The sequence below is a fragment of the Mus pahari genome, chromosome 19, assembly GCF_900095145.1.
Source record: "Mus pahari chromosome 19, PAHARI_EIJ_v1.1, whole genome shotgun sequence".
NCBI lineage: Eukaryota > Metazoa > Chordata > Mammalia > Rodentia > Muridae > Mus > Mus pahari.
Genome location: NC_034608.1, coordinates 68,719,172 through 68,733,757, shown reverse-complemented (window position 1 = coordinate 68,733,757; position 14,586 = coordinate 68,719,172). Strand labels below are relative to the sequence as shown.

General features: G+C 34.5%; 1 pseudogene; it reads right to left on the bottom strand.

Annotated features, from left to right (window-relative positions):
- Positions 1-2,380: 2,380 nt before the first annotated feature.
- On the bottom strand, positions 2,381-2,498 carry LOC115062637 (annotated as a pseudogene).
- Positions 2,499-14,586: the final 12,088 nt, after the last annotated feature.

The window sequence follows — 14,586 nt, the reverse complement described above, 5'->3', positions numbered from 1 at the left end:
TTTCTCAGGCTCTAAGATTCTGAGAAACACATTTTTATTCTCTGTCAATTGTTCACTCGGTAGGATTTTGTTATGGAAGCACAAACTCTCAATGACATGGATCTCAAGGAATTATTAAATCCATTTTCCCTTAAGACAAAAATATTATTTCCAATATATGGCATTCAGTTCTGAGGAGCACATTATATTACAGACATTAATTTTGTCTTTATATGTGTAATCAGTTTGCATCTCTGACATTCATAATGCAAGACACTTTCTGCAAAGTATTTTTTTTTATATATTTATAAGAGTGGCCCTGCCTTTACTCCCACTTCACAAAATTTGTGTGTACAATACAACTCAACTCCCCAAGGAAGCAAGCCACAGTGACCTCTGATTTGATAAGTTTACTTTTTTATAAAAATAATATTTTATCTCTAAAACGAGCCTGGATAAATTTTGCTCACAATCAAAGAGAACGCTAGGATAAATCTCTTCACATCAGAGGTAAAAAAAGCAAGTGTCAATCATTAAATGAAAGTCAGTGTATTTTGGAACTCTTATTATCTACATTGTAAGCCTTATGGGGTCAAGAATGAGGAGATTGGGAGAAAAAAAATGATGTAATTTTCTAAAAGGCCTTTTAGATAATAGTAGCTGTATGTGATGCCCCTACAGAAGATTCACCAAGTTGACAGGCTATAGAGGATCAGTAAGGAATAAAGAAATGAAGTTTCTATCATCCTATCTATCATCTATAATCGATCGTCTATTTATCCTAATCTATAATCTCCTACCTCATAATCATCTACCTAATCATCTGTCTAAATATCTATGTGTCTTGTTTATCTACTTATCTTCATATATAGAAAAAAATCAGCATTCCATCATAATTCTTATTTTTGTGATGTCTTTTATTTTCTTAGAAAATATAAGAAGACAGGCTAATATTTAATTGGATATTTGCTTTATATAAAACTATCACTCTACCTACTCAGTAAGAAGCACTTGGCAATCAGGTTGCATGCGCCTTTGCAGACTGACGAGGAATTTAAGCCACCAGTTTAGAATGAAATGCCCTGGTTAGTATTGGGACCGTGTCTCGGTTCTCCCAGATGCCACTGCCTTCTTCCCTAAAAACAGTTTACTTTTCACAGTTATTTTGTAGGTGTAAGAATGATGCTCTCAAGAGAGTTTGAGGCCAAAGTTCTAATATGAAAGAATTTTCTGGTTTTCCCTGTTCCTCCCACCTATGCTACAGGTGTGAAATTGAAACATTAGACACATCAGTCTCCATGACTCTTCTCTCTCTCTCTCTCTCTCTCTCTCTCTCTCTCTCTCTCTCTCTCCCTCTCCTTGCTTCCTTCCTTTCTCTCTCTTTTTCTTTCATTTTAACTTTGTATTGGTTCCTTGTGTACTTCACATCATGTATCTCAGTCCCACTCACCTTCCTTCTACTCATACCTGCTCACCATCCTTGCAACCTCACCACCCAAGAAAAAAAGAAATCTAGTGGTGGAAGCTGTAGTGAGTCAGTGTGTCCCACAGTATCCCTTCTGTTCACTCTTCTTTAGCTATAAATTTTCATTGCAATGACTCGTTGGGCTGATACCAGGACTCTGACTTTGCTATTCTATTAATATTGGAATCTCTCTGTGACTCCTCTTGGAGATCCTGTTGCTGCCTGGTGTCATGGAAAATGTGTAATTGTGATCTTTAGCAGCTGTCCCTTCATGAACTTCAGCAGTTCATCTATAGGACTGATGTTGGGATGGGCCAATTCTAATCCCTGGCTGGACATGAGAGGTGTCTGAGATAGCCCACCCATTCTCCAGCTCTCATATCATCAGAGCTAGCTCACCCACACCAGCACAACAAGATCCAGCTCTGCGCTGCTGCCCAAGTAAGGTAGAGGGTCTTATCTCTGGATTGCTGCAGCAGGTGAGGGGTAGTAACAGCTCTTCTGATCTGTGACATCAGGACCAGGTCTTCTGTCAGCTGCAGGTGGTGAGGAGAGAAGGGGGAAGAAGGGATCTCTTCCTCATCCATGTCACTATTGGAACACATCTGGTAGGGCAAGGTCTCCCATACTTGCATCCTCAGGGCTGGACTACCCACAATTCCTGTCATGTTTGGGGCCTGCTCAACAGAGCAAAGTGCTTGATGGTAGGGCAGACTTTCCTGCTTTCATACCTTGTACTTGTACGGACAGCTCTCCTAGGAACGCTCAGGTGAGCTGGGCCTGTAATACCAGGTTCTTCTAGTCTCCTGCTTGCTTCACAACCTGGAGCCCTTATGGACCTGCCTGATGCTGGAGTGGTGATTATTTCAGACTAATTCCCTGTCCAGGTCCCCTTGCACCAGGATGATGGTGATCTCAAGATAACTATACTCAGGGAATGGTAGAATTCTAATTATCCAGATGATCATAGATCAGACCACTCAGCATAGTCATAGGCCATCTCATATCTGCCACCTACCAAAGTATGCATGAACCCGAAGCTTACAGGGTCTGCTTCTTGTTTTTTCCTACATCCAATTATTTTGCTAAAGCTTACTGGGAACAGTATTAAAATGAAATGCAGTAATAACCAAAAGAATAGAGGCCATCAACTTGAGGGAATGAGGTGATGTTATAGGAAGGTTTGGAAGAAAGGAGGGAACATGAGGAGGGAGTTAAAGGAGGGGAGAAGTGTCGTATTTACATTTTAATTAAAAAATATAATAAAATAGGGCTGGAGAGATGGTTCAGTGGTTAAGAACACTGACTGCTCTTCTAGAGGTCTTGAGTTCAATTCCCAGCAACTACATGGTGGCTCACAACCATNTGAAATGGGATGTGATGCCCTCTTCTGGTGTGTCTGAAGAGAGCTTCAGTGTACTCATCATGTATAAATAATAAAGAAATAAAATCTAATATATATATATATATATATATATATATATATATATATATAAAATTTATAAAAAGGATGTATCTGAAAAAGTGTAGGAAACTGTAGTACTTTGGCCCTGTTTTTCCTATATACAGGAGCATATTGTTTATATACCTCAATAACTTCACACAGGTATAGTTATACAATGCTCCAAATTCATGTGTTTCATGCTTTGTCAAATACCAACATTAATATATACTGCCATTCTAAATTTAAAATATTAAAATAAATTAAGGCATTTAACTTAATTTTTATGAATGCTTACTTTAGAAATGGACTGATTGCTCTGGTGTGTGTGTGTGTGTGTGTGTAATTTGAACAACAGAACTTAATGGTGAAAGTTTTTTGGAACTTGATCATGTTTTAAACTTATGTAGCCAAGGTTAAATCAATTGGAAAAATTTCCAATAACAGCTAACACATGACAAGTACAGTTAGAAATATCTTCAATTACAGGCTATTATCATTTATGTTATTATATGTTGTAACCTGCAAACAAAAAGTGATTATAGGATAAGAATTATACTCTGAACACCACATAAGTGTCAATAATAAAGACAAAATCATGACTTTAGTGCTCTTTGTCCAGTTCTTATATGTATATAAAATGGAATAATTGTTGTGTTATTATACTGTCTGACCAATGCTTGGGGCAGAAAATTTCTAGGTGCTACCTTTGTTACCAGAATATGGCCTTGCTTTTAACTAACCTGACAAGGCTGAAAAGAGAAAAATATGTCAGTATTTGTTAATTATTTGAAACAATGCATTTTTTAAATTTTAAATAAAATATGCAATAATTTTAATAATTATTAGATAAAAGGCAAATTGCCAGTCCTCCTCACTCCCACATCCTCCTCCAAAGGGCACTAATAGGAATATTTTAACATGTGCATACATTTAATAATGTATTAAAATTTTGCAAGCTAATTATTGATAATAAAGGAAACAAAACTTGTCATATAATTTCTACTAGAAAAGTACAATGAAATAATAAGCCACACCTTTGTAATTTGGTAGTTATATGCACACATATATGTCTGTTAGCTTATATATTTACTTACTGCTTAAAAATACTAAAAGCTATAGTTTTTCCTGACAAACATTTTCTATGCATGTTCTCTGGAGTCCTATGGGCATTCATTTGGCTTCTGCAACTGGTAGTTAAAGCAGTACATTTTACAAACTTTGTGAAGAACCATAAGTACATGAAGGTGGGATTTAATAATAAGTATATTTGAGAACACAGTCCCCTATAAAGCCTTAGAGTGTTCTTGATTTGACCAACTGAGCTACAGTTCAGCCTTAGAGAATAGATTCTAACTAAGTTATATTTTAGAGGCATAATCATATTTTTTCCCTTAGCACTGTTTTCATTGTGTCCCATAAGTTTGGCTGTTGTGGCTTCATTTTCATTAAATTCTAAAAAGTCTTTAATTTCTCACTTTATTCCTTCCTTGACCAACTTATCATTGAGTAGAATGTTCTTCAGCTTCCACACGTATGTGGGCTTTCTATTGTTTTTATTGTTATGGATAACCAGTCACAGTCCATGGGTTTCTGAAATGATGCATGGGATTATTTCAATCCAAGCGCTTCCTAAAAGAAACTGGAGAGAGCATAAGCTAGTAGCTTGACAACACATCTGAAAGCTATTGAAGAAAAAGGAAGAAATGCATCCAAAAGGAGTAAGTGGCAGGAAATAATCAAACTCAGGGCTGAAATCAACCAAGGAGAAAGAAAAAGAACTAGAAAAAGAATCAACCAAACCAGGAACTGGTTTTTTGAGAAAATCAACAAGATAGATAAATCCTTAGGCAGACTAATCAGAGGGCACAGAGACATTATCAAAATATAAAAAAAAAATTCAGTATGAAAAAGGAAGATAAAACAACAGAAACTGAGGAAATCCAAAAATTCATTAGATCCTACTACAAAAGCCTATATTCAACAAAACTGGAAAATCTGGAGTAAATTGAGAGTTTTCTAGACAGATACAAGTACCAAAGGTAAATCAGGATCAGATAAATTATCTAAATAGTCCCATTAATCCCAAAGAGATGGACGCAGGCATTGATAGTCTCCTAAACAAACAAACAAACAAACAAATAAAGAAGCCTAGGACCAGATGGATTTAATGCTGAGGTCTATCAGAACTTCAAAGAAGGCCTAGCATCGATACTGTACAAACTATTCCATAAAATAGAAACAGAAGGAACACTAACCAATTCTTTCTCTGAAGCCACAATTACTCTGATACCTAAACCAAACAAAGACCCAAAAAAGAAGGACAACTTCAGACCAATTACCCTTAAGAATATTGATGCAAAAATAATCAATAAAATTCTCGTAAACTTAATCCTAGAACTCATCAAAATGATCATCCATCATGATCATCCCAGGAATGCAGAGATGGTTCAATATACAGAAATCCTTAACTGTAATCCACTATATAAACAAACTCAAGACAAGAAATACATGATCATCTCAGTAGATGCTGAGAAAGCATTTGACAAAATCAAACACACTTTCATGATAAAAGTCTTGGAAAGATCAGAAATTCAAGGTCCATACCTAAACATAGAAAAGCAATTCACAGCAAACTAGTAGTCAACATCAAACTAAATGGAGAGAAACTTGAAGCAATCCTACTAAAATCAGGGACTAGATAAAGCTGCCAACTCTCCCTACCTATTCAGTAATAGTACACAACTCCTGAGTTAGGTAGCCCCACGTGGGGATCCATCCCATACTCAGTTGTGCATGCTCTAAATGATGCTCTAAGATCAAGAAATGACAAATGGGACCTCATAAAATTGCAAAGATTCTTTAAGGCAAAGGACACTGTCAATGGGACAGAATGGCAATGAACAGATTGGGAAAAGTTCTTTTCCAATTCTGTATCTGATAGAGGGCTATCCCAGACACTATTGTGGATGCCAACAAGTGCTTGCTGGCAGAAGCCTGATATAGCTGTCTCCTGAGAGGCGCTGCCAGTGCCTGACAAATACAGAGGTGGATGCTCTCATCTAACCATTATGTTCTATGCAGGGTCCCCAATAGGAGGAACAACAATATGAACTAACCACTAACCCCACAGCTCCCAGGGACTAAACAACAAACCCAAGAGTACACATGGGGAGAACCATGACTCTAGCCTCATTCGTAGCATAGGATGGCCTTGTTGGACATCAATGGGAGGAAAGGCCCTTGTTCCTGTGAAGGCACATCCTCAAATGAGGAGAATGCCAGGACAGGGACGCAGGAGTGGGTGTGTTGGTGATCAGGGGTAGGGTTATAGTATAGGGGATTTTCAGAGGGGAAACAAGGAAAGGGGATAACATTTGAAATGTAAATAATAAAAATATCTAATAAGTAGTTTACAAATAGTGAACACATTTTCTGTAATATTACATCCTGTTTCTAAGGCTATAAAATGTAATACTGTTTTTACAGATAATGTAATACATTTTTATATTAAAACACTTAAATGGAATTATAATCTTTGAAAGACTCTGTTAACAAGAGTAATAACATTCATATATATCAATACATGATAATCTTGTGAAGAAATAGATTCAACCTGAAATTAATGGCCATTTCCTTCCTTTTATTTTATGGTCCATAGACTTAAAAAAAAAAATAGAGAAATCTAGCTGAACACTATACATGCATCCAACCATTACTTTCTGTTCCTGACTATGATTAGATGTTTCAAGTTCCTACCTTGGCTTTCCCACAGTGATCCACCAAATCCAGGATAAAACCAATAATCCTTTCTCTCCTAATGTTGTAATTGTCAAGATATTTTATCACAGCCAGAATAAATTAATTAAAGCAACCTACTTGCTTTCCATCATTAAAGAGTTATCTGATTAAGCATAAAATTGATGTACCATATTTGTGTTTTTATAACTTGAAGAACTAGAATGTAAGGTCTGCTCAGAAAGATATATAATGATATTTAAACATTATTTAAATCTCTTTTCCATGGTGGTGAGAAGCGGTGAGGACATGGGCTACACAAATAACTGAATGAAACTTCACAGAAAATGCGACAATTTTATCCCTTCAAATAAAATATGCAGAAGAAATATTGTCTTTACAGCCAGCTATTATTTCTGCATAAATATCATTGTAGAAGTGATAAAAATTATATATGATAAAAATTCACATTTCACAGAAACAGTAAAGAGTTCATAACACAGGTAGCAAAACGGGTGAGATATGAGCTTATTTCAGGAAACTGAACAGGTAATATCATCTACCTTGAATAATATTCTAAATGTATAATGCTTTTCCTTTCATTGCAATGCAGGTTATATATTTAAATGATCTCACCTGCATATGTGTACATGTATATATAAGTGGAATATTTTACCTTGTTAGCTGAGAAAGCTTGAGATAAATGATATGCCAGTAGCAATTGGCAAACCTGAAAGTAACATCATAGTTTGTAAGATCCGTCTCTAGCAAATCTGGCTCATGACATCCAGGAAAAACAAGGAATTATAGGAATATAGTATAAGTGTATAAATTATAAATAAATTATTGAATAAATTAATTAGTGAGGGAAAGAAATAATTCTAAACATTCTTTTTAAACATTGTAGCTTCAGAGAGAAAGGTATACCAGTTTACTCCTGTTTCAGCTGCACATCATAACATTCTTACAAAGAAGCCAGAACAGATATGATATTAAGGAAAGTAACTTTGCAGTGGAGACATAAGACAAACGCTTCCCAGTGAGATGATAAGGACAAAGTTAGCAGGCATCTATTATATCTGCAGTAGACCCTTGATATGATGCAATGAGAAAGGTATTTTAATTCATTGACCTTCCATCGCTAACTATAGACTCCTTCTAAACCTGAGGAAATTTCCAGCAGTGAGGAGAAACCTAAGAATAATTGATCATTAACACTCAAAAGAGACTTAAACAACTAACCAAAGAGTACACAGGGAGGGACCCAGCTGCATTTGTAGCAGAGGATGGTATTGTCTTGCATCAATAGGAAGAGAGTCCTTTGGTCCTGAGAAAGATTGATTTCCTGGTGTAGGTGTAGGGGAATATGATGACAGGGAGGTGGAAGTAGGTGGGTGGGACCAAGAGCTCTCTCATAGAAGCAGGGGGAGAGGTGATAGGAGGGTTCTAGAGGGGAAACCAGGAAAGGAGATAACATTTGAAATGTAAATACATAAAATATCCAATTTAAGAAAAAACTCACAAAGTTGTCAAAGATCATCAAAATTAGTCTGGAAATCTGTCATAACAATTGGGGCTTAATGAAAGATCATAGTTCAATTGACTATAGAACTTTTCCATAAAACATATTCAGAAAAATGCCTGAAAAAGAATAAATTGTGAACTAAAATCAGTAATAAATAGCTACATTGGTTAACTAATACTAGGGAAGGATATACTTATTAGGAGAAATTAGATGTTGGGTGTGTGAGAATATTATTATTGTTTCCAATGTTCTGTGTGTAGAAAATGTTTATAAAGTAATGTTTATTTATGAGTGGAATACTAAAGATGAAGGTCTTGATAAACCATCGGAAAGCTCTATTTCAACCTGAATAACATCTTTTCTAAATACAGAGTGATATTAGTTTTGAATTATTACACAGCACAATTGCTTGGTCTGTGGGTTATCCGTATTCATCAGCTGATCCTTAGTTCAATAGTTTTATTTTATTCACACATGTTGGATCCATGTTTTGTTATACATGCTGGTATGAATTGCAGTGTTTTCAAAGGAGAGACAGATGGTTAAAGAAATCTTGTGTCACTGTCTCAGCCCTGAGACATAGTAGGGATTGAGATAGTTTTATAAGACTTGGTAGTGAAGCATGATGGATTAAAACAAACAAACAAACAAACAAACAAACAAACTTGATGTAGTGCTTGACAAATATATACTCAAAATGTGATTTTAAGTTTTTATAGTTTATGATCCTATGCATTCTTGGCAATTTTACTCTATTAAATAAAAAAAATATTAGGTTTTTGTTTTTGCTTAATCTAGTAATGATATAACTCCCCACATAGTAATTAATTATAACAATGTATGAAATTCTCATTGCTGGGTAACAATCATGGAAAAGGTAAGTATTCCACCATTATCATTATAATTACAGGAATGATATAGTGATAGGGAGAAAATGAAAATGCAAGAGGAGGCAAATAAAATGTTGCTAGTAAGATGAAAAATTTCACTTAGATTTTATGTGTGAGCAGTAGGAAGTATTAAGTGGCATAAAATATAAAAATTGTCATGAGATAGATATGAACTATGAATGTGGGTATTGATTAGTTTGGGACAATAGTGGAAAGTCTAAGATAGTAGGGGAAATATATTCTAGGATGAAAATAGTGAGAAAAATACATAGAATTTAGTCTCACAAATTAATTAGTTGATGTATTTAGAATGAAGTGTCATATCCCTGGACATCCTTCATAGAGGTTTCCAGGTGATTTAGGTTTCAGTAACAAATATCTGACTGGCCCATATTCAATTTCAAATCTATCATATTTTTGGTTGACATTTTGTATGAGATAAATATGTAGTCTATTGAGCATTACAAAAGAATAAATTAATATTTAATAGTATTAATAGAGAAGTCATGAAAACAAACACGCCATTATTGAGTGGCCAGAACTTTCAATGTTCTAAAAGTTAATTATGATTTGTGAACAATATACTTTATAATTACCAGGCCAAATACAGTAGTATTGTGAGTTGAGAAGAGCAGAAGTAAGACTAAAGTTATCTAATTTAATTATGTGACATTTTGACAGTTTGTAAAGACTAGTAGAAATAGATGGTTCTTCATAATGAAAATTAAAATAAGGATTGGTTAATTATTTAAAAGCTTGGAAACATTAAATTAGAATTACTCTCATAAAAGAAGAATGCTACTGGTACCTGGATATATTGTGTGGTTTGTCATCTACTAAAATAATATAAACTTAGTAAATTTAAAAACAGTTAGTTCAGTGTCCTTTTATGAAGAATAGAATTATTCTCAGTTTGCTTTTCATCTTGTACAGCGCATGCTCTGTAGAGTTGATCAAGAAAATTTAGATTTTCCAGGCTTCCCAGGCTGGAAAGCCCTGCTGTGTTTGCCTCCACTTTCTCAACTCACTGACACTGTCTGTCCCTGTCTCTCTTTCTCTGTCTTTCTTTTTCTCTCTTGAACTCTCTTGTACTCTCTTTTGTACTCTTGTACTCTCTCTTCCTACATATACACACATGCATATATGCGCATATATACATATATTTATACTTGAATATATGTTCAATTATTGTAGTAATTATATATAATTCAAAATAAACTTCTATATTTATTTTAAAAGTAACAGAAAAATACATGTTCTAATTAAACAATTGATACATAACCCACATAAACACAACATATATATGTGTTTATATATTTATATATGATTATATATATGTGTGTGTGTGTGTGTGTATGTGTGTGTGTGTGTGTGTGTGTGTCTGTGTATCTGTGTTTTTTGCATATGTTGTGAACCATATATCCATCTTCTGGATTCAAATATAGGGGATAAAATTGTATGGTTTGAGGGAAAACATATTTTTAAAGCTGGGGGGTCCCATGAATTCAAGGATGGTCTTAAAATAGCTATATAACCAAAGATGACAGAAACATTTTGAACCTCCTGAATCCACTTCTGGGCTACAAGAACTACTTTGCCTGGTTGATGAAGTACTTGTGATTGAACTTGAACCTGGGTATGGAATCTACCCACAGAGCTTCATCCACATTAATTTTTATGTCTACAGAATAACTTCTGTGTCACATTTATTTTTCAAGTTACAAGGAAAAGTTAAAATCACTTAGTTTTTAACTATCTTTCATCACAAAAATTTGTACTAACCTCGGTTTTCACACCATATTTTACTTTAAAAGGAACAAACTAAACCATACTTTATCAGAAAATAAAGATTAACTTCAGTTTCCTATGCTTGGCAAAATGCAGTTGATGAATATATAAAGTAGAAAATTATAAACCTATTTATTTTATGTGTCTAAAAGTAATGTCTTCTATGTGGTACTGTTTCCAAGGTGGTATTAGTTAATTAAAAAGAAAAATGACAGCCAACTACGGTGACTGATGCTTCACTTTATCTTTCCAAGACATAAAATATATAATTAAATAACCACTCAATCTTTCTGTGTTTTACAATATTATCTGCCTTTTTGATGTGTTACTGATGTGTATGGAAAAATAAAAATTCATCAATGCATCTGAACTGTGAATCAATAAGAAAACATTCACCCATTTGAACAGCCATTACGAAACAAAGACAAGACCAAGGACCAAGGAAAGTGGAGCAAATTTTTTGAAATGTTATTACCATATTTGATTTTATTCATTCTCACATTTGTGAAGACTTGGTTTTTGAAATTATAAATTTTTGCTTTTGGTATTTCATGTTAACTTATTTCTTTCAAGTTCTATTTCTGAAACTTATAGTAATGAAAAAATCATAACGTTTATATTCAAATGTGTATTTACATATGCATATACATAGATACTCATATATTTAATCTCTAAATTTCCCTACTTTCTAATCAGAAGCAAGCAAATATATGTTTAATAAAGATCATATATATATATATATATATATATATATATATATAACAGTTAATATATACTATACAGAATATAAGATAAAGTATACATTATGTGATACATATACATTTTTATATAATACATAATATAGACTAGGACAAACTATATTATATATTATATGGTCTATATCACATGTGAAATTACAATGTCTCCTTATATTTTTATTAGTAATTTTAGTTGTTTACATTTCAAATTTTATCTGCCTTCCCATTTACCCCTCTACAAACCCCAATCCCATCCTTCTTCTCCCGCCTCCTGTTTGCCTCTATGAGAGTGCTTCTTTACCCACTTACCCACTCCTGCCACACCGCTCTTCTGGGGAATCAAACCTCCACATGTCCAAGGGTTTATCCTCCAACTGATGCCAGATAAGGCCATTTTCTGCTGCATGTGTAGTGGGGGCCATGAATCCCTACATGTATACTCTTAGGTTGATGTTTTAGGAAGTGCTGGGTGGTCTGGTTAGTTGATACTGTACTTCCTATGAGATTGCAATCCCCTTCAGCGTCTTCATATCTATCTCATTGACTGTCCGACATAATTATTTATTCCTACAATTGTAATTGAATAAAGTTTGAGTAAATTAATGGAAAAAGTATTCATGACCAAAAAATACTGTTATTGTGCTCAGATCTTTTTACAGGTAAACAGACTCAACTATTTCCTTCTGAGATTTGGGTTGTTGCTAAATTTACTTGCATTCCAGGAAAAACAGCAAGTCATATTAATATGCCAGGTGACAGGCATTCAAGAATCTCACACATATTTATGTGTGAAATCAAATAAGCATATTTTACTATCAAGTTAAATGATATATAATCCCCAGGAGTATTATATGAGATATTTTAGCAGGAAGACATTATATTATGTTTATTATAGTAAATATAATTTATTATATATGGTAGCACTCAACTTACAAAGCAGGTGAGCTTAAGAAAAACTTTAAAAATGTCATGTTGAAAAAAAGAGTTATTTTACAAATCACTTACACTAATTTATTTCAGTGAAAGATTCTGTGGTGGGGATCCCCTTACTCGGGATTTTGCGACATCCAGAAACTCACATGAGACCGTCCTTGCAGTAATTACACAAGGTTTATTGACAGGGGCCAGTGCACTGGGGTCGACTAGTATCCCACACAGTGGTAGAGGAGTTTGACTCTGAGTCACTGGCACAGGGGTATTTGAAGGAGAAAACCATAATTCAAGGTGGTAGGGAGGACTTCATATGAAAATACTGAAAATGCCAGTGAAGAGTCACAAGGGGAGTGGAACATCACAAGGAGAAACACCTAGTTTCACAAGATTGTTTTCAAGTTATTGATCTAACTTAATTCCTGAAACAGAGTCACTGAACCAGCTTGGGTAATCATCCTTCCTGTGGTGAGCCAGTTCTCAGTTCAGTCTGTAGTCAGCCAAACTCCTGGAACAGACTGGGCTGTTTTAGGGCCCAACTATTTTTCTTTCTAGGCTCCCACTTGGTCTAGGGGGTCAATTTTAAATTTTTACCTTACATGAGAAAGCAATGTTCATAAGGGTTTGGATAGAAATAATTCTACACAGATTCAGGAAGACTAGGAATGCCCATTGCAAATCAAAGAGAATTCTTGCAACAATAGGTTTTAGCTTCATGAATAAATACTTTTTCTCCACATAAATTATATTAGAATATTTTTAAAATATTAGATTAATAATTACCAAGAAATTGTGTCTTCAGTATTATACAACCACATTTGACATAACTTATAGTACTTTAAAACAAAACCAAATATGTGTTAAAAGAAGTTGTGAGATGTATATTTACTATGGAGTACAAATTAAAACACTAAAACCATGCAAAAAAAACTGTCATCAATAATAATAACATCTTATAATATTTTTAATTCAAGAAAAACTGTTATAACACATTTTTAAAAAATACTACTAAATTATTTTATTTATTTATGTCCCAAATGTTGCCCCACTTCTCAGTCTCCCTTCCTCTAGTACTTCACACCATTCCACCTCACCACCACTAGCATCCCTCTTATCTGGAGCATCATGTTTCTACAGGATTAGGAGCATCCTATCCCACTGAGGCCATGTGCCAGGGGCTAAAGACCAGCACATGTATGCACATAGGTTGGTGGGTTAGTCACTGGGAGCTCTAAGGGTTCCATGTTAGTTGATACTGTTGTTCTTCCTATGGGTTGAAATCACCTTTAGCTCTGTTAGTCCTTCCCCTAACTCTTCCACAGGAGTTCCTGCTCTTAGTCCAATGGTTGGGTATAAGTATCTGCACTTGTCTCAGCCAGCTGCTGGTAGAGCCTCTCAAAGAACAACTATACTAGTCTCCTACCTACGAGCACAATGTGGCATCAGTTAGTGTCAGGGTTTGGTTTGTCTACATGGAATGAAGTTCAATTTGAGTTGGTCACTGGATGGTCTTTTCTTCAATCTCTACTCCATTTAAGTTCATGCATTTACTTAAGACAGGAATAATTCTGGATAAAAAATTTTGAAGATATATGGGTGGCCCAATGTCTTAACTCAGAGCCCTGTCTATCTACTGGAATTGGTCTCTTCAGGTTCCATCTCTCCACTGTTGGTTATTTTGACTAAGGTCATCCTTTCGAATCTTGGGAGCTTCTCACATCCCAGATCTCAGAGACATTCTAGAGGTTCTCTCTACCCCCCTACCTCCCTTGGTGAATGTCAGTAATTATAACATTTTAAAATATTTTTAAATCAAGTAAATCTGTTATAAACAGAATTTTATAAAATATTTAAAAAGTAAATTACCAGCATCTACTCCATAGCTCAATTGTATCAGGAGATTTGACTTAATTGTAAAATATTTGTAAATTTTTAAATTTAGAATTAGGAAACTAGATCTTTATTGAACATATTCTCTAATTAAGTTTCAAGAAAAATATTTTGGATTTTATGTAAGGTTTCCCTCAGTTAAGTATTTCTTGTTTAGTTATTTTTCAATTGTATCTTATGAATTCTAGAGTATAGCACACTGT